The 22619-nt window shown below is 38.7% G+C and overlaps 1 long non-coding RNA gene across 1 annotated transcript; it reads left to right on the top strand.

Moving 5' to 3' along the window:
* Window positions 1-854: 854 nt before the first annotated feature.
* Window positions 855-17546, top strand: LOC309860213. The gene is made up of 2 exons (XR_014309258.1): window positions 855-973; window positions 15353-17546. It is a non-coding gene; the product is annotated as an uncharacterized lncRNA (long non-coding RNA).
* Window positions 17547-22619: the final 5073 nt, after the last annotated feature.

The raw sequence follows: 22619 nt of genomic DNA, 5'->3' as shown, positions 1-22619 counted from the left end.
GAGTGATATTATGATATCAGTGATATTGATGTTGAGTGACATTGAGAGTCTTTTCGTGTGTCAGCTGGCCATCTGGATGTCTTCTTTGGAAAGATGTCTATTCATATCTTCTGCCCATTTCTTAACTGGATTATTTGTTTTAGGGTGTTGAATTTGATAAGTTTTTTATAGATTTTGGATACTAACCCTTTATCAGATATGTCATTTGCAAATGTCTTCTCCCATTCCAAAGGTTACTTTTTAGTTTTGTTGATTGTTCCCTTTACTACGCAGAAGATTTTTATCTTGATAAAATCCCAATAGTTCATTTTTGCTTTTGTTTTCCTTGTCTCAGGAGACATATCTAGTGAGAAGCTGCTATGGCCAAGGTCAAAGAGGTTGCTGCGTGGGTTGGCCTCTCAGATTTTGATGGTTTCCTGTCTCATATTTTGGTCTTTCATCCATTTTGAGTGTATTTTTGTGTATGGTATAAGAAAGTGGTCCAGTTTCATTCTTCAGCTTGTTGCTGTCCAATTTTCCCAACACCATTTTTTGAAGAGACTCTCTTTTTTTCCCATAGGGTATTGTTTCCTGCTTTGTTGAAGATTAGTTGACCATATAGTTGTGGGTCCATTTCTGGTTTTTCTATTCTTAAAGATGTATCTTTTCACAGATAGTAACACGGACAGCCCATGGGTGGGAATGCCTGTTTGGTTGGGGAGTAAGATATATATTTCCCTCATTCCCTGGCCCAGGGCAGGTTGCAGAGTTCATGTAATTGTGAATTGTCATTTGTTAATTCACTCAACAAATAACCATTCATCTCTTTTCCTTTCCTAGGCATGGTGCCAAGAACAAGGGATATAATGATGAGCAAGAAACAGATACAAGCAAATAAATGATGATCCTTGCTACATTGAGGAAAAACACAAAGGAGCCAGGAAAGAAAGAAAAATAATGGATTTGGGAGCACGGGTGAAAGGTGTGTTGGGAGGTAGGCATACTTCCAAGAGGGATGGTTACTAAGTATACACAAACGTTGACCCAGCTTGGCTGATGCACCTATCTGGCAGGTGGTGGTATAGCCATTCAGGCAATGTTTATGCACTTATGCACAGAAAAAAAACGTTATCTCTCTGCCTCACCGGTGTTTTATAAACACAAGCAATTCCTTCTGAGGGCCACTGCCCAGATGCTGGAAATAGCCTGGGATATAGCAGGCATGCACTCATGTTGGTTAACAACACTAATGAACAAATGAGAGGCACTTTTAGTACAATAGGATGTTGAGTTTATGATGTCATAAACTAAATCAGTTCCACATTTTGTCTATTTATCGTTGAATTTGGGTGGTAATAAAACATCTTCATTTTGTTCTTGATCTTATTTACTGAAATGAAAGCAATGAGAGAGACTGTAAACTCCTACAAAAGGTTGTACTTCTCTTTCCTATAAAAGGAAAAAGCCCTGCAGATTCTGATGTAGTGTGTGTTGACTTTAGTTGTGTTGCTTCAGTTCCGGAAGTCGTGAACTTCTGAAGTGATAACAGTCTCAGATACCTATCCTTGGAATGCTTTCCAATTCCAATTTATTTTTACATTTATTCCTATAATTTATTCCTATATTTAAAGACCTTGCAATATCTTAGAGCTTTTCTTTTATCTTAAACAACTCTAAGGCTTGTGACACAATTTCCCCCTCTACTTCTGAAGGCTCTGTGCTCTGTATAAAGCCATCATTTTGACATTTCTTGAAATTACTTTAGAACAAGAAAGATCACATATTTATTAATCTGGTAGAATGAGAGGTAAAGAATTAATTTCTAGAAGATCAACAATTTGAGATATCACTAAGACTGATGCATGATGGTTAATTTTAGTTGTCAGCTTGGCTAGACTATTACGCCCAGTTGTTTGGTCAAACACTAGCCTAGATGTTGTTGTGAAGGTATTTTGTAGACATGATTAACATTTACAGTTACGATTGATTTTAGATGAAAGAGATTGCCTTTGACAATGTGAGTAGCACTTATACAATCAGTTGAACATCTTTGGGACAGAAACTGAGCTTTTAGGAAGAAGAAGGAATTTTCTCTCAAGACTGTAACATAGAAATCCTATCTGAACTTCCAGCCTGCTGGTCTGCTCTGTAGATTTTGGACCCAAGACTATGTGTATATATACATATACATAGATATACGTATATATATGTATGTGTATGTGTGTGTTTATATATGTGTATATATCCTATTTTATATATTATATATTTATGTATTATAAATATATTTACATAAATATATATTTATATATTAGATATATATATATATCTTACATCTATCTGTTATGGATATATATATATTCATAACTAGAAGCTTTCTGCTTCTCTGGGGAATCCTGATACAGAGTGTTTCATTCTCTCCTCAAGTTGTGTCTCCACTTGTACCAGGGAGAAATTGGTAACAGTTTCTAGACTTCTACTGCTTTATGGGAGATCAGAGGGTTGAAAGCAAGCCGAGACAGTATTCCACATTTCAAGCCGCCCCCTCCCAAAAGGAAAAGAGCTTGGAGCTGGGGAGAGGAATGCTGAGCACACCCATTCATATGATTCAGTGGTTCTATATTTAGCAAAACAGAAAAATACAGGGAAGATTTTGAACCTTCATAAACTCGTCTGGCTTCCTTCTGATAACACTGTATTTTATTTTATGCCAAGGCACATCCCCATCTTTATAAAGATTGTATTATGCTATTAGCATTAGCTAGGGGACCTATATGAGAGGAGTCAGGGTGGGCCTCATGTTCTCAGGGCAGGGCTATTTATTTATTTAGTTAGTTATTTAACCAAAACTTTACATAATATTAAGGTAGCTGGAAGCTGGATTATTATTTCCAGAAGAATAGGAAAGACAATGTATCTCCACTGAGCTCCCACAAATGACATTCATATGAGAACAAGTTCACACATTTGATTCTCAGCTTTGCAAAAAAAAAAAAATTTATAAATGAGCCCATGACCTCAAATTATCCTAACAGATATGCCTGTAATGTGGCACAGGGAAGTGATATGGATGGCTCAGAATAGACTTATTCCCATTGCTGTGGAAAGCACTGATATGTTTTCCATAGATCTTGGGTTGGGAAGACCATCCTTCTGTACAAGAAAAGTAATGCTTCCCTTTAGTATTACCACTCTTAGACCAGCCTTGATCATGGATCTTGGGTGATTGAAAAAAAGAAAGATGTACATAGAAGTTAGTTTCTGGTACCCAAATATTCTATTGTAGTTCAATAAAGAGTGTTTATCTTATAAAGGGCATGTAATCATTTTAAACATATAAATTAGTAAAATTTTGCCTGCTAAAAGTATTAAGCTATTAGCCAATGGTACGTTCTTGCAGCTTCCATGGAGCTAATGGTGGGAATGTGTGATAATTGCTTAGGTTTGGGCTCTGAAGGTTATCAACCCAAATAATTGCCCACTCCTTCTCCCAGTTTACTTCATAATCAGGAGGCATCCCAATCCCATCGCTTCAATTGTAAAAGCATGCTGTACCACTAAATGTAAACTTCCGTGAGTCAGATGGACCATAACACAAAATACAAACACAGATACAAAAGCGCCACAGACACCACACTTTCTGAAGTAAAATGTGGTAGTTTTGGACTAGTTGATTGTGGCCATACCTTCTTTCACACTCTGGGCCTCCCATCCTGCAGAATTCTTGTCCCATGTTTTGTCAACCTGAACGGGCAGGGTTAGTTTTCTACTCTTTCCCTTTCATCTTGGGATCTCTTTTCCATTCCTCTTTGTCCAAGACCAACTTTATTCCACATTTCCAAAAAGACGTGTCTTACCAACTTCTCATGTGTTTACTTTTTTTTGATTTATATAAGCTCTAAAGAGACAACCACAGACTTTCCATAGGGGACACAACCACTACTAATTAAACCTATACCTAGTTGCTACTCTCTTACTTGATGCCTGACAACAACATGACAAATGTTGGAATTTTACTATTCTAGAGTATGAAAGATTGCTTGAGTTGTCTCTCAACTTGGGGGGTGGTGGTGGTAAAATGATTTGTAGATAAGAATGAATAATAGAACTGAAATGGATCTCAAGGAATCTAATTGCCCTAATTGCTTTCGGGTAGCTTCTAGACTAGCTCTGGCAAAACAAGTTTAATTTTGCCACAATCAGTCTAAATGATTGTGGGTAACTGCCAGGAAACCCAGGTTTATATGAACTCTGTGTTCAAATCTAGGCTCGGGAATTGCCATAATTAATTAGTGATGTCTGCCATGGGTGAGGGCTCGGAGGGTGTGGACAGTAATGACACATCGTTTCCATGTTTTGTATAAAACCAACAAAGATGGAGAATTACTTTTTCAGTTCAAAATTACTTCAAACACTGAGAAAGTATTCCAGGTGAGAAAGGCAGGGGAAAGGAAAATTCATCTTGGTATAAATGAGGATGTTGACAAACAGCCATATTTTTTGAGTATGATAACCTTTCTGAAAAGTGCTAAAATATAATAGTGCTCTTGAGATGATGATGTGGACTGAAATAGAAACTTTAAAGGCTAACAGAGTGTCGTTGCCTGTTTTTCTAGCTCAGAAGAGCAAAATGCTGAGTGAAAGTGTATAGTAGAAGAAAATTGGCCTTCTTCACAACCGAGTGAAGATGCTCTTTCTATGTTCAGAAAACATTCTTGAAATGGACTTTTCAGTGATCTAAATTTAAACATGTAAATTAAAAAAAAAAAACAAACCATTTTGCCGAGAACCTTATGAAACAACCATTTAGTGGGATTTGCCATTTAATAGAAAATCCATTTCCTTGTGAAAACCTAACTTGTTTTTCTTGGTTCATATATCTTCAGAAAAACTTTTTTGTTTGGTTGGGTTGGAAAATGTCAATACCCTATGCTTTGCTTAGAAATAAAACAGAAGCCCCAGTAAATTTCTTTCAGAGAAGTTAGTCTGGAAATATGATTATATTATAACGAAGTCCCAACAGAATGTCTGAAGGACTAATGAAGTCTTTGGGCTTAGAATTCCATCCCTAAAATGTGAGTAGAGACAGCAATAATAATCATGACCACTGGGGCGCCTGGGTGGCTCAGTGGGTTAAGCTGCTGCCTTCGGCTCGGGTCATGATCCCAGGGTCCTGGGATCGAGTCCCACATCGGGCTCTCCGCTCAGCGGGGAGCCTGCTTCCCCCTCTCTCTCTCTGCCTGCCTCTCCATCTACTTGTGATTTCTCTCTGTCAAATAAATAAATAAATAAAATCTTTAAAAAAAAATCATGACCACTTATTGAACAAGAAGCTATAATTTATTATTATATGCCTGCTTGCTTTCTGACATCCTTCTTTCCTCTCCCCACTCCTCCTCCTCTTAGTTCCACAAATCCTGAGTTCCTATTATGCTCCAGGAACTATATAAAGCTCAAGAAATAATATTAGGGATCCAGATAGACAAGGGTACTGATTGCACAGAATTTACACTCTAGTGGGGGAAAAGTAGGTATTCATCAAGTAATGACAGTAATGTGTTGTGTCAGGATGGACTGAGAGGTCTCTTTCCCCTTTGGCGGACAAAGGGGAAATTTGAGGACTAGAAAAAGAGTGATTTCAGTGTGCAACGAATTGCTGCTTTTTGATATGAGGAAAGGCAAGTGGATCTTTACTGTGAAATGTCCTGGATATTATTTTGCGAGGAATCGGGCCAGATTCATATTAACAGGAGAAATTGGAATTTTAAAAAATATGTAGATAAGCTATAGGTGTCTCTAGAAAGACATTCCACTTTATAGCTGTAAGTTTTATTTTGCTGTAATGCACTAACTGCCAAGAAATGGCTCTAGACTCAGTTTCCCACTCAGTTTCTCTGTAATCTACATATAGGTCTCTCTTGATTTCGGGAGGGTGGTTAAAGATGATGAATGATACTGTGCTATTGAAGGTAAATATTTTTACTAAGCAAACTAGTTTGTCATGAACCTAGTATAGCTTAAAGAGTTTTTATCAAAAGAGCATAATTTTGTGTTTTCCAGATCAGAAGAGTTAGAACATAGAAAGAGCATCTTCACTCGGTTGTGAAGAAGGCCAATTTTCTTCTACTATACACTTTCACTCAGCATTTTGCTCTTCTGAGCTAGAAAAACAGAGTTATATATTAATTTAAAAAACACAAAAGACTATAGCAAAATTAAAGATGAACAATCAAAGCCCATAGTTTCTTTAAAAAGAAAAAGATAATGGGCCACCTTGGTGGCTCAATCAGTTGTGACTGACTATTGATTTCTGCTCAGGTTATGATCTCAGGGTCCTGAGATCAAATTCTAACTCATGCTGCATACTGAGCAGTGGAGCTCACAGAGAGATTCTCTCCTTCCCCCTCTGTCCCTCTCCCTCTGCTCTCCTCCTCTGTCACCCCCCACCCCACTTGCTCTCTCTTTCTCTCTCTTTTAAAAAAAGTAAAGAAAAGAAAAAGGTAATTGTTCCTAATGAAATAATCAATACATTTTGGATTAGTCCAATTTAAGAATATCCAAATATTCGACCTCAGCCACAGCAACATCTTCCTAGGAACATCACCAAAGGCAAGGGAAGCAAGGGCAAAAATGAACTATTGGGATTTTATCAAGGTCAAAAGCTTTTGCACAGCAAAGGAAACAGTTAACAAAACCAAAAGACAACTGACAGAATGGGAGAAGACATTTGCAAACGACATATCGGATAAAGGGCTAGTGTCCAAAATCTATAAAGAACTTAGCAAACTCAACACCCAAAGAACAAATAATCCAATCAAGAAATGGGCAGAGGACATGAACAGACATTTCTGCAAAGAAGACATCCAGATGGCCAACAGTGCTCCATATCACTCGGCATCAGGGAAATACAAATCAAAACCACAATGAGATATCACCTCACACCAGTCAGAATGGCTAAAATTAACAAATCAGGAAATGACAGATGCTGGCGAGGATGCGGAGAAAGGGGAACCCTCCTACACTGTTGGTGGGAATGCAAGCTGGTGCAACCACTCTGGAAAACAGCATGGAGGTTCCTCAAAATGTTGAAAATAGAACTGCCCTATGACCCAGCAATTGCACTACTGGGTATTTACCCTAAAGATACAAACGTAGTGATGTGAAGGGGCACGTGCACCCAAATGTTTATAGCAGCAATGTCCACAATAGCCAAACTATGGAAAGAACCTAGATGTCCATCAACAGATGAATGGATCAAGAAGATGTGGTATATATACACAATGGAATACTATGCAGCCATCAAAAGAAATGAGATCTTGCCATTTGCGACAACGTGGATGGAACTAGAGCGTATCATGCTTAGCAAAATAAGTCAAGCAGAGAAATACAACTATCATATGATCTCCCTGATATGAGGAAGTGGTTATGCAACATAGGGGCTTAAGGAGGTAGGAGAAGAATAAATGAAACAAGATGGGATTGGGAGGGAGACAAACCATAAGTGACTCTTAATCTCACAAAACAAACTGAGGGTTGCTGGGGGGAGGGGAGTTGGGAGAAGGAGGGTGGGGTTATGGACATTGGGGAGGGTATGTGCTTTGGTGAGTGCTGTGAAGTGTGTAAACCTGGTGATTCACAGACCTGTACCCCTGGGGATAAAAATATATGTTTATAAAAAATTAAAAATTAAAAATTAAAAAAAAAGAATATCCAAATATCTCAAGACATAACATGTATGTACATCTTTTGTTCTCATGGACTTGTGTGAACTGGGATTTTTAAATAATGCCACAGTGTAAACAAATATAAGAATAATCTTGGTACTGTACCAGGATCCAAAATATACCTAAGAGGATAAGTAATAAAGAATAAAAACCTTACTTTTTATATTAAAATATTTTTTATCCCAATTTTATAACAAAAATGTAAGATTAAACGTATTATTTTACTCTTAATGAATAAGATGATTTAAACTCTCCAATATTTTTGTTACTTTATAAGATAAAATACACTGAATATTTCTAGCATCACTGAACACATTTGAACCATTCATTCAACTATGGAGTACACCTCATGGGTATCCCTCTGAATGTTTAATAAGCTACCCTTTCCAGAAAACCATGGTCAAATGAATGGGGTAGGGGGCTGCTGCTTTAGAAGGAAGGCTCTTTGAGACAGTCTTATCTACTCCTGGTTTTATAATTGTTAAATAATTTTATAATTGATTAGAAGAATCTTAGAGAAAAGAATTATAAATTTTAATCATGCAGTTATTTGAGCAGGAACATAAAGGAATGAAACTGATCCTCTAATGGGGCCCATTGGTGGAGAAATTGCGTTGAGCTGGACACACTCGTCGTTGTTGGCTAATTCCCTCTTATGGCTAATAAATCACCAAGCAGTTAGAGGGCGTTCCTTGTGGAAAGTTGCAGAGAAAGACCTTGTTAGAAAGCAGGCCAGCGGTGCTAAGGCAGTGCCCTAGAAGGAGATGGCCTTGGAGTTTATGCTCTGTGTTCTCAATCTGCCTTTCAACACGTTGAGTTGTAGTTGAGAAAGTTAACCTCTGAATTATTTCATTCTGTACCTTCCTTTGAAGCAACAGAACCTTTAAAAAAAAATTGAATCCTTTAAAAACTATATTGTTAATAAAAATAAAATTTTAACTTTATTTCTTTATATGTTTCATATGTGCATGTATATATAACTTTGCATAAATGCATATATAGTACATAATTTTTGCATATGTGTGTATGTGTATATACATTTTGAATTTTACTTGGCTTTTCCTTCCTGTTCTTCTTCCTTCACCCAGTTCTTTGACACATGATAATCCAAAATAACCTTCTGTATATCTTTCCATGCTTACAAATCTCTCTCCCTCTTAGATATTTGTGGGGTTTTTGCTATTGTTTTAAGAAATGAGCTATTATGCCCACTTCTGTGCATTTTGCTTTTGTCACTCAATGGTTCCTATGGAAATTTCTCCAAGATATTTGGGTTTTCAATGTATAGGAGCATTTATCAACAATAACATATTACTCCTTTTTTCTTTTTTGATGTGTAGATTCATTATTTTACCTTTTTAAAATTTCCAAATTGGCTAGAACTTTCATGGCAATAATAAAAAAATTTTGGTATTATATATCATTCCATCTGTAATGTCTGATTTTAATTAAACTACTTTATGACATTGGGATAACAAATGTCTTTTCAGCATCTGTTAGTATGCTATAAATATTTTGATGCATTGTCAGATTCTATTTACTAACATTTGTTTTTAGTTTTGGCATCTATATCCATGAGGAAAATTGGTCTATTATTCATTCAAAAGCTGTTTATTGAGCACCTGCTTTCTGTCATGTAGTAGTCTGGGTGTTGAGGCCACAGTATTTAAGCATAAACATCCCCATTCTTATGGAGCCAACATCTAGAAGAAAGTTTTCTTTCTCAATGAAAAATCTGACTATCAGGTTTGTTTATGAGATTTGATATTAGACTAATTTTATCTTCCAAAAGTTAACTGGAGACATTTTCATCTTCTTCCTAGAAATGGAATAGATTAAATAAATATTTGTCTATTCTTTAAAAGATGTCTAAAACATAGCTATGAACCCAGATGTTCTTGTGCTGTTTTGAATGGTGGACTTTTAATTTCTTTTCTGATTTTAGGGTCATTGGAATATTTATTTGAGCTTTCCTTTTCTTCTTAGACCCGTTTAAAGAATTTGTGTTTTGCAGGAAAACCCTCTTTAAATGTATCTCCTTAGTTTCATTTTCTTAAAAATGATCGTAATTGCTCCTACATCTGTGGTTATATTTCTTTTCTTAATTTTAATATTGCTCTATGTTTGCTCTCTTGTTTTTTTTTTTTCAAGATCTGGTGAAAAAATTTATCTATTTTTTTTCCCTCCAAAGAGGGGTTTCAACTTTCTTTCTTTTTTTTTTTTAATTCTCTCTAGTCTGTGTTTTCTGCTTTATTAGTTTCATTTTTTATTATTAGTTCTCTTCCTATTGTTTCTTGGCTCATGTTGTGTTTTTTTCCTCTCCAGTTTCTAAGATTAGTTCTTAGACTCTTTGCATTATTTGTCCTTACTCTTTCTTTTGTAATAATAAAGACATTTAAGAACATGCAGTTTCTTTGGAGTAAAGCTTAACATTTGTCCATAGATTCTACATGAATGGTTCTCCTTTTCTTTGCTTTCTAGATGATTCTGATTTCCCTTTTATTGTAATGCTCCTTTGATCTAGCACTTACTAGAAGTATGTTTCTAAATTGCCAGTAGTAATTCTTGTCACTTTTATATTACTTATTTCAAGTGTCATTGGCATATGATCAGAAAAATGCAGTTTGTAAAAAATCTCCAGTTTTAGAATCTGTTAAGGCTTTGAGTCAAGTACATGATTATTTTTTTAAAATGTTCCCTGAGTATCTGAGAAAAACTATATTCTCTACTTAAATATAAATTTTCATGTATAGACTCAGTGGTGTACTGATAAAGTTGAACAGCCAGCTCTCTCTGGAGATGACCATTTGCAGTATTGGTAGCATTGGCGTTTCCAGGTATGTCCATGGCCACCACAGCCTGTATTCTAGCCACCAATGTGACATCACTCAGTATGTGGGGGCAGTAGACCGACTTACAACTGGCTCTCCAAGGCTGGTACCATCCAACTCCTGCGCCCCATTGCATAGGTCTATTAAATCAAGTTTATTGACTGTATTATTATATTCTTCTATCCTTACATACCCTTGATGACTAGATTCTGAGTCAACTGTATGACAATTGCATTTTTGTCTGGTTTTCCTTATATAGATAGTGGTTTTTCCTCCACCTGTTTAGCTGCCATTTTTTTTTTTTTAGTACATATAGTCTATACTGATTTCCTTTTTATTTATTTCCTTTTTAAAGATTTTATTTATTTGAAATAGTGAGAGAGAGAGAGAGAGAACAAGTGGGGAGGGATGGGAAGAGGGAGAGGGAGAAGCAAACTTCCTGCTGAGCAGGGAGCCCAGTTCAGGCTGGATCCCAGGACCCCAAGATCATGACCTGAACCAAAGGCAGACATTTAACCGACTGGGCCACCCAGGTGCCCCTACAGTGATTTAGTGAATTCCTAAACTGTGCTTTTTATCAGTACTTAATGATTCTTTCAATTCTCTATAATGTTTTAACCTTAAATTTCACCTTATCTGGTATTCATATTGCCGTATCTGTTTTCTTTTTGTTTGCATTTGTCTTGTATCTCCTTGCTGATCTTTTCATTTCCCATCATGCTTTATCACAGTGTGTTTTCTGCAACTAGCAATATAAATACAATCTAGGCTGTCAGACTTTGTATTTGACTAGGATACTTTGGTGTATTCATGTTAGGTATAATGACTTTATTTCTTCAGTCTTTGCATTTCATTACTCTGTTTCCTTTTTCTGGTTTTCGTTGATACTCATTCTGTTTCTTTCCCTTTGTTAATTTGGAAGTGGTCCTGTATTTTTCCCTTTTCTTAATGATCCTCTCCCAGCAGATTAAACAATTTCCCTAACTATTTATAAGAAAATGAAGCTTTCACTGTGGGATGTTCTTTTTCTGCAGCTGCCCACACCCTACAGGATGAGACTATTAAATTACTTTACCTTTCACCTTTCTTTCCTCTCTTTCTACCATAAAACTTTTGGAGTCCTTTCCCTCTTTGTCACTCTCAATGTCTAGATTTTGCTGGGAATTTGTATGTGTTGGTGTTCTCCTCTGCTATTTCAAGCATATCTCTTAAACCTTCTGTTGGACAATATCAGATTATTTATCCCTAATTTTTTATACCTATATCTTCAGTTCTACATGTATCTGTACCAGGATTTATGGACAAATCAACCAGGTTTATTTGTTCACTGTTTTCTTATTTTACTCTTTTTTCATCGAGGTTTCCTTTTGGTTTCACTTTTTATTTAAGTGAATGTTCTTGAGTATTTTCCTTAGATGGACTCTACGCATGATTCCCTCTCTGAAGTCTTGTACACCTCCATGGAAGGGTGATCATACGTTCATAGGGTATAGAATTCAGTTGCAGTCTTTGCTCTTATCAGTAGATTTCATTCTATTGTTTAACTTCCAATGTTCTACGTGCCAGTCTGATTTGTTTTCTTCCCATGGAGGTAGTTTTTTTTTCTTGGTGGTGTTTAAGATTTTTTCTCTTTATCGTTACTTAAGAGATCAGAAACTTTATGAAGCATGCCTAAAAATACTCCAGGCTTGAAATCAGAGAGGCTTTCAATCTTGTAGACTTAAGTCTTTCATTATCTCACAAATATTTTATTTATTTATTTGTCTAACTACTACCTCCTCTTATCGATCTCCCTTTGTCTTTCTCAAGTATCTGTTACTCATTTGTTAGGTGTTCTGGATATAGAGATTTTAAATCTCTAAACTTTTCCTTCTTAATTTCTATTTCTAGACTGTTTTCTCAGGTCTTTGAGATATTTCTTGCAGGCAATTTTCTAAGCTACTAATCTGGCTTTCAATAATGATCTTCCCCTCCCCCACCAAAAAAAGCGAAATGCTACTTTTGTTTGATAAAATTTCTCCTTTAAATTAGCCCAAACCTCCAGAAGCGTGGATGAGTTTTGAAGTCACAGACACCAGGTGTTGGCATCCTCCTCATCCCTTCCTAGCTCATGACTTTGGACAAGGTGGTTACCAGTTTAAAGCTCAAGTCCCTCATCTGTGGGGAAGGAACTGCTACCACCCATGGAACTGAACTATAACAATGATTACATGATAGGAAATAGATACTTTTTGCAAGGTATTGGGTGCTTAAAGAATGTTCCATAAATATTTAGGGTAATATTTGATTAAACATCATGTTGACTAATATAAAAATGAAGTCTGTGGGGGAAATCACAAGGCTTTTTTCAACATTAATTATGTGTTCTTGCTTTTGTTGCAGCTTTTCATAGAAATCTTTTAAACTTTGCTAATAAAATCATAATGCCTTACATTTGTATAATACTTGACTATTTATCTGTAGCTTTGGGACTGAAAACAGGTATTATTATTTTAATGCTCCTGCTGAGTTAAATGATTTTCCAAAGCTTACCGAGCTAACAGGCAGCATAGACAGCTGTCAAAATCTCTGAAGTAAAGCCATTTCTCCAGCTGACAGTCAATTCCACAGGTATCAATAACTTATTATATTTTTAAAAAATACAGTCATCAAAGAGTTTCTGGATGGATTTTTTTCAATCAGTTATGCATTCAATGAGTAGAAATAAAAAAATAAGTATGAAAGCACCTTATTGTGTGCCCTGCATGCCTCAGAATGCTGAGGATAAAATGGAGAGCAAAAGCAGATATGGTTCCTGCTCTCGGGAAGCTTATAATCTAGTGAAAGGGATGGCCATTAATCAAAAAATCATATGCATACATGTAAACTGAGAGTTGAGAGAAAGTACATCTGACAAGGGGATTTGATATCGTCAGGAAGGTTAGAAAGGGTCCCTGAGGAAATAATGCTAGGGTGAGGTTCGAAGGAAGAGTTTCCCTTAGCCAGGCAAAGTGGGGTTAAGTGGAGAGAGGAGGCTTCAAGACAGAGGGACCAGCAGACACAAAGGCCCTGTGTTGGAAAGAAGCCCTTCAGACTGAGAAATTGAAATTGGGCCGGTGTCACTGGAGCTGAGAGAGTAAAGGCAAGCAGGGGAGCTGCCAAAGTAAGTGGGGGGTCAGGTGACATAGGATTCTGAGACTCATATGAAATATTTTGGTCTTTCTTTTAGAATAATAGAATGCCAATTAGAGTTTTGAGAAGAGAGAGAGAGAGTGTGTGTGTGTGTGTGTGTGTGTGTGTGCATGCACGTGTACACACGAGGTGTGGATGCTCCTGACACTGTGTTTCCTTAGCAAACACCTCTCTGGCTAAGGTGGAAAGCAGACTAGAAGTCCAGAATGGGTACAGATAAAGCAGTCAGGAGACCACCGAAGATGTCAGTGAGAAACAGGGAGCAGTGAAGACTGAGAGGAAGGGGTCAGATCTGTGTGGTAATTAAAAGATTAAAACAATTGCCCCTGATGATGGATTATATAGAGAGGCTGAAGTAGAGAGGCTTTTAAGAATGAACTCTAAATTTCTAGCTCAGATAACTGGTAGATGATAGATGTCCTTACTGTTGTAAGGACAACTAAAATAAGGCCATATTTTGGGGGATTAAGATGATGAATTTGGTTGAATATATTCAATTTGAGGTGTCTTTCAAGCACCAGATGGAGATATGAAGTAGTAGTTGGCCGCATATGTCAGCTGCTCAAGGAATAGGACTAAAGATAAAACATGTTGAGTCATCTACTGTAGATGGTTATTGATATCGTGGGTGGAATTGGAGTAAGATTGTCCTTCCCATACTTTTTTAGACATTTATTTCTTAATTTGTTTTGACCGCTTAATTCAGGACACTAGGGAGCAGGGGCCAGCATAACACCCTGAATCTCCAGGATTAGCTCTACCTTCACAGATGCCAGTAGAGAGTGCCCAGGAACCTGTCTGTGCCAATGACATGTATGCTGGAGAGCAGTGAGGGGAGTGAGTAAAAGCAGGTAGACCAGATGGCTCAGCCCTACCAAGTAGCAGATACACAATAGACTTCCCTTCTACTCTGATACTATACTGTGAAGAGGGAAGGAAAGGGAGAATATTGAAATTAAAAAAAGATGGAAAAACTTCTCTGAATGTGAGTTTGAACTGACTGTTTGTTCAAATGAAATTGTGACACTGAAGGAGACTTTTTAAAACTTGAGGTTAGATCATTTTGACTTGTCAAATTTAAGTATTTCATTTTCCCCTATGGTCTTTCCACCATGGGAATGAGAGCCTCACAACGATGGGGTTAGTTGTGGAACAAATAGAACTTTTGCTTGTTTTGTTCGTATTGTACATCCAATCATATTGTGCAAATCAGTGCCCTTCCACACCAGAATTTAAATTGTCTGGCCTCTAAGCTTGTTACAGACTTTGTTGTGTCTTACAGAGTTTACAGAGCTAGCCAGTGGCTGAGCTGGACAAGGAACAAAGCTCTTGTTATGATGTCACCCCTCATGATTAAATAAAATCTATATTCCTTTTAAACATATGCTTTGGAGAATTTTATGTGTATTTCGTGTATTAGTTCCATCATGTGGTATAGCATAATTGATTTCATATATGAATAGTTTTAACTTTTGTGTACTTTGGTGTGCATGCATCCAGTAATTGGGGTCTGATATATATATATATATTACACATATAATGTCAAATATATATTATTTATTATAAAGTGTATGATATATGTTATCTATATTGTCCTATATATTATATACTGTATGACTAATAAGTCTATATGTTTTTCCTTTGGTTTAGCTCTCAGCAGTTTCCAGCATCCAATAGCAGCAAAATCCAGAAGGATAAGGAAATCTCAGCAGTATTCGGATAGCAGTGATTAAGAATACTCAAGACAACAGAAAACTGAGGACAGTTGTCTCTACTCCTCACCTCATGCAAAGGGATTGACCAGGAAATGAAAAGCTTCAAAGCACTGGCCTTGAAAACATAAATCTGTAAATTATTTGCAAGCATTCTTCTTCAAGTGAAGGTCCTGCTCTCGCTGTCATTGTGCACCTGGGAGTATCCTCTGCGTGACCTTTCAGCTGACTCCTGGCACTGATTCAGAGAGTCAACAAGCCAGCCTGGTCTCAGGCAATGGTCTGCACCCATCTATGCTCTCCTCTGACGGGTCAGTTTATACAGCCCATGGAATTTCAGAAAAACAGAAGCCCAGGATTGAGAGATTGATTCTTCCGGATCACACAGCCAGTGACTGGGGACATATTTTATGCTGGAGTTCATATTCTCTCCATGACCCCTGCTGCCTCTCCTGCCATGATGAAGATGAGAGCCTTGGACTAATATTGGGTTCACATCTATTTCCACACTGCTTGGAAAAGCTAATTAGCATATGTGAACTTCAGTTTGCTTATCTAGAAATAAGGGATGGTAATGCTTCTATGGCAGGGTAGTTGGGAGGAAGGAGAGGGCAGAGGCCACACACCCTTAGTGTGATATCTGAAATATGGTTAGGACCCAACCAATAACATTTGATTGGCACTGGTGTTTTAATTTTGCTATTCTTTATAATGCCTTCAGAGGAGAATTCCTTGGACCCTGCCCCCAAAGTTCCAAATTCTTAAAGAGATCAACACCTGTCCCATAGCTTTCTGCAAATGACTTTTGGTGCTGATCATATGAGCCATGTGGGTCTGGTGGGAAGCACTTCAGTGGACAGTCCTCCCTCACACTGGGTTGAGGACGCATGCCACTGTTTGGGTACAACATGGATTTCGTCAGCTAGTTCAAGCAATGACATTTTAATATTTTTACCAAGGGAAATGGAGACAAATTAACAGTATTTGAGTCAGATAAAACCCTGGGAGATTGGTAAGGGTTGTAGTGTTCCCGATAATTTAGTAAAATCATAAGTACCCTGAGAAGTTCTGTTCAGGGCACCAATTCTCATCTAGTATTAATGTTTAAATCTTCTGAAATAGGCATTGCACACTGAAGAAGCTTGTTCCTGCAACTTGGGTGGGGCATTGTGGTAGAAACCATGAATTTGGATGTCTGCCAGTTTTTCTTTCTTGAGCACCGTGCCCCTCACCCTGCTGCAGGAACCAAAGACCCGAGGTGGTGTGCATCAAGAATGCTATGCAGTGCACAAAAAGGGAGCCTGACTGGGTCAGAACTGGCCCCTTGGTTCTGTGGCTTAAAGGCTATCTCTGTGCTGTTTGGTGAGGAGGACCTGGAGACCAGCATCAGAACACTAAGCATCTCTCTTTCCAGTGTGCCAGCTCGTATCCTAGCAAGCAGCTCTGTCTTTACTGACACTGTCCTCTTCACCAAATCCTCTGGCAGATCAAAATAGAACAAAACAACACAAAACCTCATTGGAACAAGGGGTTTTGCTTAATGATTTCAGCTAAGGTGCTGACGCTCAGTGTGGGAGAAGCTGGTATATGGTCACCCTGCCCCCTCATAGAAAACAGTTTAATGGGGCTTCCTTCTATCTCTGTGTGTGAGATACTACTCTTTTAAATCAGAATCCATTCATGGCTTGGTCTCAGCACTCAGGAGACTAAACTTCCCCTGACATTTTGGAAGCATGTTTGGAGTTTAATTTAATTGCATTTAATTGGGTCTCGGAGCAGCTCTAAACTTCTGAGACACCCCTGGAGCTCACTTGGGCTTCTGCCCCCCAGGAATTTACTTAGGCAGAATCCCTTGTAGGGGACTAACAGCCCACCAGAGTCATTTAATTTCCTCCTAAATGTAATGAAGGAGCAGGCTGCTGGGAGGGGCTTTCTGCCCATTTCTTAGCCCCCTTGAATCTAATACTGTGATTCTTAATCCTACCAGACCCACCACCTACTTATAGCAAGCATCTTATCATGTCCTCTGTACTATCCTAAAATGAAATTCCTGTTCACACAATGAAAACATTAATTTAGCATCTTAGCAGTAATATAGGTGAGAAATAAAAAGAAGGAAATTTCTACTAAAACGAGATGTGTTTCAATATGTAAATTTTCAAACACAACCTCCATGAAGGTGTTGCATACTGGGATTCATATTTGGAAACTCTGTGAATGCAGAGGCTGAAAAAAATGGGCTCACAGAATCTAGGACCCAAAACTACCATTTGTGCTGTTATTAGATAAGTCATGGTACCGTCCAAAATGAACAACTCTGGGAAGTTTCAAACAATGGTAACTCTTTCTTTGGATTTACATGGTGGTTGGGTTTCTGCAAAATTAGTATCTTGCAAAAGGTACTTTGTATTTATAGGTGAGACAGAGTTGTGTTCTTGGCTCTGATAATTCCTCATGGCCCTCTGTGTGAAGTGATGTGTGAAGTTTGTGGAAAGTAGGGCAGTTGTTTGTTGGGTGGAACTGTCCCAGGAGTTGTGGGATATCTGGCATTTCTGCCTCTTCCCATCATTGGGGCAACCAGAACAGTTGATTGGACAAATTTTGCTCTTCATGGATTTCATAATTTAGAAATTAAATTGGCACCATTGAACCCATAACTCATACTCCCTGTTCTTATTGATGTGGCAGTATGCTCGGACTTCTGCAAAAAAATGGTGGGGAATTGTGTTTTTATTTTAATAGCCTTTCTAGTCTGCTGGTCTTTGTCCAGGTTGGAGCTCAATCCCCAGGGCACTTCCTTGAATTCTACCCTGCTATAAAAGGGCATTTCCACTCCCATCCCTGTCCCCTGCTCAATGTCTGCCTCCTTCCTGCCCTCACTGATTTGGTGCTGGCTCCTATGGACCACCACACAGGCTGAGATGGCCAAACCTGGTCATCCAGGTCAACCCCTATTTGATATTTTTTCTGTCCATTTCAGGAGAAGCCTTCAGACTAACAGCGGTAAGTTCTTTTTCTTGAGTCACGAATCTTCCCCTAGAAAGAAGCTATTAGCCATCAATAAATTGAGCCCAATGACAAATGGGATTAAAACAGGTCAAGTCCAGTACTTTATAGCTGTTATTTCTGGCAGTGGAGGGATGATGGACATTTTAATTTTAAGAGAATGGGGTGCCTGTCAGGAGTGTTTCCCACTGCTTTGCTCTTCCAGTCATCCCCTTTTGGAATGGTCCTGATGGGCCAGCCTCCCTCCAGCTAAGCACACACTCTAGTCCTTTCTGATCTGGCTTTTCCCTTGTCAGTCTCCTGTTTTGTGACTCTTCCTCTTCATGCTTAGACACCTGACAACGCCAAAAGGCTCAATGGTTTCCAGATCTTTACTCAGGCACTCCCTCTTCTTAGGAGGCCTGATTCATTCCTGAAAATTGCAGCTCAGACAAGGTCTCCCTCCTAATGCCATGCTTGACCACCTTCAACATTGATGTTAACCTCTCCATGCTGTGTGCACATACCACACTCCTTGTAATTCATGACTTAATCACTTGTCTCCCCATTAATCTGGGACATCCTTATGAGCCAAATCCATATCTTTTTTATTATAAATAAATTTTAATTATAATTACTTTAAAGATTTTATTTATTTTTGTGATTGAGAGCAGTGGGGGATGGGCAGGGAAGAGGGAGAAGCAGACTCCCCGCTGAGCAGGAAGAGCCTGATGCAGTATTTGATCCCAGGACCCAGAGATCCTGACCTGAGACGAAGGCAGACACTTAATGACTGAGCCACCCAGGTGCCCTAAACCTTAATTTTTCAGAACAGTTTTGGATCTATAGAAAAATTGCAAAGACCGTGCGGGGAGTTCCCATATGCCCCAGCAGCCAGTTTCTCCTTTGCCTAACATCTTACATTAGGTAAAGTACATTTGCCGTAATGGATGAACCATTATGATACCTTATTGACTAGATCCATACTTTATTTAGATTTCTTTGGTTTTTACCTAATGTCTTTTTTTAGTTCTAGGACCAACCACACTACATGTAGTTGTTCATATCTCCTTAGACTCCTCCTGGCTGTGACAGCTTCTCAGACGTCCCTTGTTTCTGATGACCTTGGCAGTTCTGAGAACTGGCCAGGTATTGAACGTCCCTCAGTTGTGATTTGTCTCGGGTTTTTCCCAGGAGTCGCCCGGTGCTGGAATGCATATAATTAACATGATTTATCAGTGTTACGATGAGCTTGATTGTTTGGCTGAGTTAGTGTTTGTCAGCTTTCTTCACTGTGAAGTGGCTGGCCTCCCACCCCTGTCCATTCTGTTTATGGCTCTTTGGAAAGAGTCATTGTGTGCAGCCCACACTCAAGGAGTGGTTTCTGCTGAGTATCTATATATTATTTGAAATGCTTCTACATGGTTGATTTGTCTCTTCTCCCCCATTTACTCGTATGTTTTTATACCCTTGAAGACTGAGTGCTTAGCTGAGGATTGAGTGAATGGTAGGTGCTTAATACATTTGATTGGTTCTGGTTTTCTAAGCAACCATTGTAAATCTCTCTCAATATGGACGTAACAATGCTAATAATCAGTGATAAGAACACTAAAATAGGAAATGTTGTTGTAGAAGCACTAGTCTACGTGTTTTTGCTCATTTACTCCTCACCACAATCCTGTCAGGATGGCACTATTATCACCAAAGAGAGTTTGTTTAGCTTATCTAAGGTCACACAGCTAATAAGTGGTAGAGACAAGATTCAGATCTACGCTGTCTGATTCCAGAGTGCACACTCTTAAAGCAAGAGAGGCTAGAGTGCCTCTTAGGGTTCTGTTCCAATTACCTTGGCCTTGCTCCGTTGAGCTTATCTCCTGTGAGAACAGGGCTCAGCATGCAGATAGTCCCCAGCTGGAAATCCTCTAGCAGAGTCTTCTTGTTTAGACCAAATGGTCCTTTAAATCTGTGAGGCCTGGGGCACGTGGGTGGCTCAGTTGATAAGTGTCTGCCTTTGACTCAGGTCATGACTCCAGGGTCCTGGGATGGAGTCTCTTGTAGGGCTCCCTGCTTGGTAGGGAGTCTGCTTCTTCCTCTCCCTCTACTCCTCCCCACTTCCACCCCCGGTGATCTTTCTCTCTCTCTCTCAAATAAATAAATAAAATCTTTAAAAAAAAAATCTGTGAGTCCTGCAAAACACACTGGAGCAGTTGGGTTGTGGACATTGGGGAGGGTAAGTTCTCTAGTGAGTGCTGTGAATTGTGTAAGACTGATGATTCACAGACCTGTCCCCTGGGGCAAATAATACATTCTATGTGAATTAAAAAAATTTAAAAAAACATTGTAAGAGGCTTTCCTTTTGAAGCTTTGGAACAGTGATCAAGTTCTCCAACTTATGGAGTCCAGACTCCAACGTTGTAACCTGGAAATGGTCAGACCATAATCAGCAGTTATGAATAGGAGGAACTGCCTGGGCTCATGGTCTTCATATTTTTCATACCTTAAAATAGGACGCATGGCTCCTTAGGGTTATAGAGGAGGCATAAACAAGAATGCTTAGCTATTGGGATTTCAGGATAATTTGATAACTTATGCTAAGAATAGGCCAGAATATTTCACATTGGAACCGTGATAAGAAATCAGGATCTATGTCAATATTCTAGTTAAGTATGAGTTGGGGACATATATATCAATCTCAAACTTCTCCCTTTTCTATGATGCATGAAATCTGAGAGTGATTGCTTTGGGTCTTGAATATCCTGATGCAAACTCAAATACAATGGATGGATTAATGCTTTTGTAGTCTGTCCCTTGTCTGGATTCCAGAGTAAAATCAGCCATTAAAAATGAGGAAAGGAGAAAGGAAAGATAGGAAGCTGATTTTTTTGGCAACAACCAGCTGCTATTCTTTGGCAGAAAGGAATTATGGAATTTCGTACAATTTATCTCTGTAGAGTCTGTTTATACACTGAGTAATAATACCTCAGAATAGAATCTGCTCTAAGCTCAGAGTTTAAGAGGGAATCTTAGCAGTTTATTTTTAACTCCATTTAAAAACACAATAAACAACATCTCCCAAAGCACGATCTTATACTTTGATTTATAGCCATAAGAAATCTAAGAATACTCCTTTTGAGTCACGGAGTTCCTGGAGACCAAGAATTGCAAAGATTTCAAACCACACATTAAGCCTTGCAGATACCCCGATGGAACAGGCCAATCTGTTTGTCATCCAGTAACTGTGCTAAGCTCCCACATGTGCCAGCAGCTAGAGTCAGCTCAGATGAAAAAAATACTTTATGAAAATTACTTGTTTCCCTTCTTCTTTAGGGATGTTTTCTGGCGGAGATGATGTTCAGTAGGCTATCCTAGTTGTGGCGCGTAACCAGGCACCCCATCACAACCTTCCTGGCAGCCAACATTGCCCAATAATGAAGGCCACCGTTTCACCCGGAGGGAGGGTCATGGTCCATTTCTTACCAGCTTGCTTGCAGGACAGATTTCGGCCATCAGGAAGGATGCTTCGCTGAACTTTTCTATGTGGTCTAATGGCAGGCACTTCTCTGAGCACTTCAGATGTATTAACTCTTTTCATCCTCCTAACATCCTCAGGATACCATTATTTCCCCCTATTTATAGATTAAAAAAAAAAAAAAAAAGACCACCGTGGAAGCACAGACAGGTTAAGCAAGGTGCCCAAGGTTGCACAGCTCATGAATGATAAAGAGCCGGAATTTGGGGGCGCCTGGGTGGCTCAGTGGGTTAAAGCCTCTGCCTTCAGCTCAGGTCATGATCCCAGGGTTCTGGGATCGAGCCCACTTCAGCCTCCCTGCTCATCGGGGAGCCTGCTTCCCCCTCTCTCTGTCTCTGCCTGCCTCTCTGCCCACTTGTGATCTGTCTGTCAAATAAATTAATTAAAAACAAACAAACAAAAAGAGCTGGAATTTGAACTGAGATAACCAAACTTCGGAGCCCATGCTCTTAACCAAGACATTAGACTGCTTTAGTGTAATGTCATAAGCTAATAGGGTTTCCTTGCTACAGAGACCTCCACTCTCTATTTCACCGGCTGGCGAGACAAATTTGGTGAGAACTGCAGCTGCTCTAGTTATTCAAGTTCTTCTAGAAGTCTGTGAAGTTTATCCTGCCAGGAAAAAGGAGTGGGACTGCACATGAACATCAGAACATTTCAGAGGATTCCGGTACCCTAAAAATAGTCAGAA

This window comes from Mustela nivalis (assembly GCF_964662115.1).
Source record: "Mustela nivalis genome assembly, chromosome: 2".
Lineage (NCBI taxonomy): Eukaryota > Metazoa > Chordata > Mammalia > Carnivora > Mustelidae > Mustela > Mustela nivalis.
Note: the sequence above shows the minus strand (reverse complement) of the source record. Positions and strands in the feature narration are given on the sequence as shown.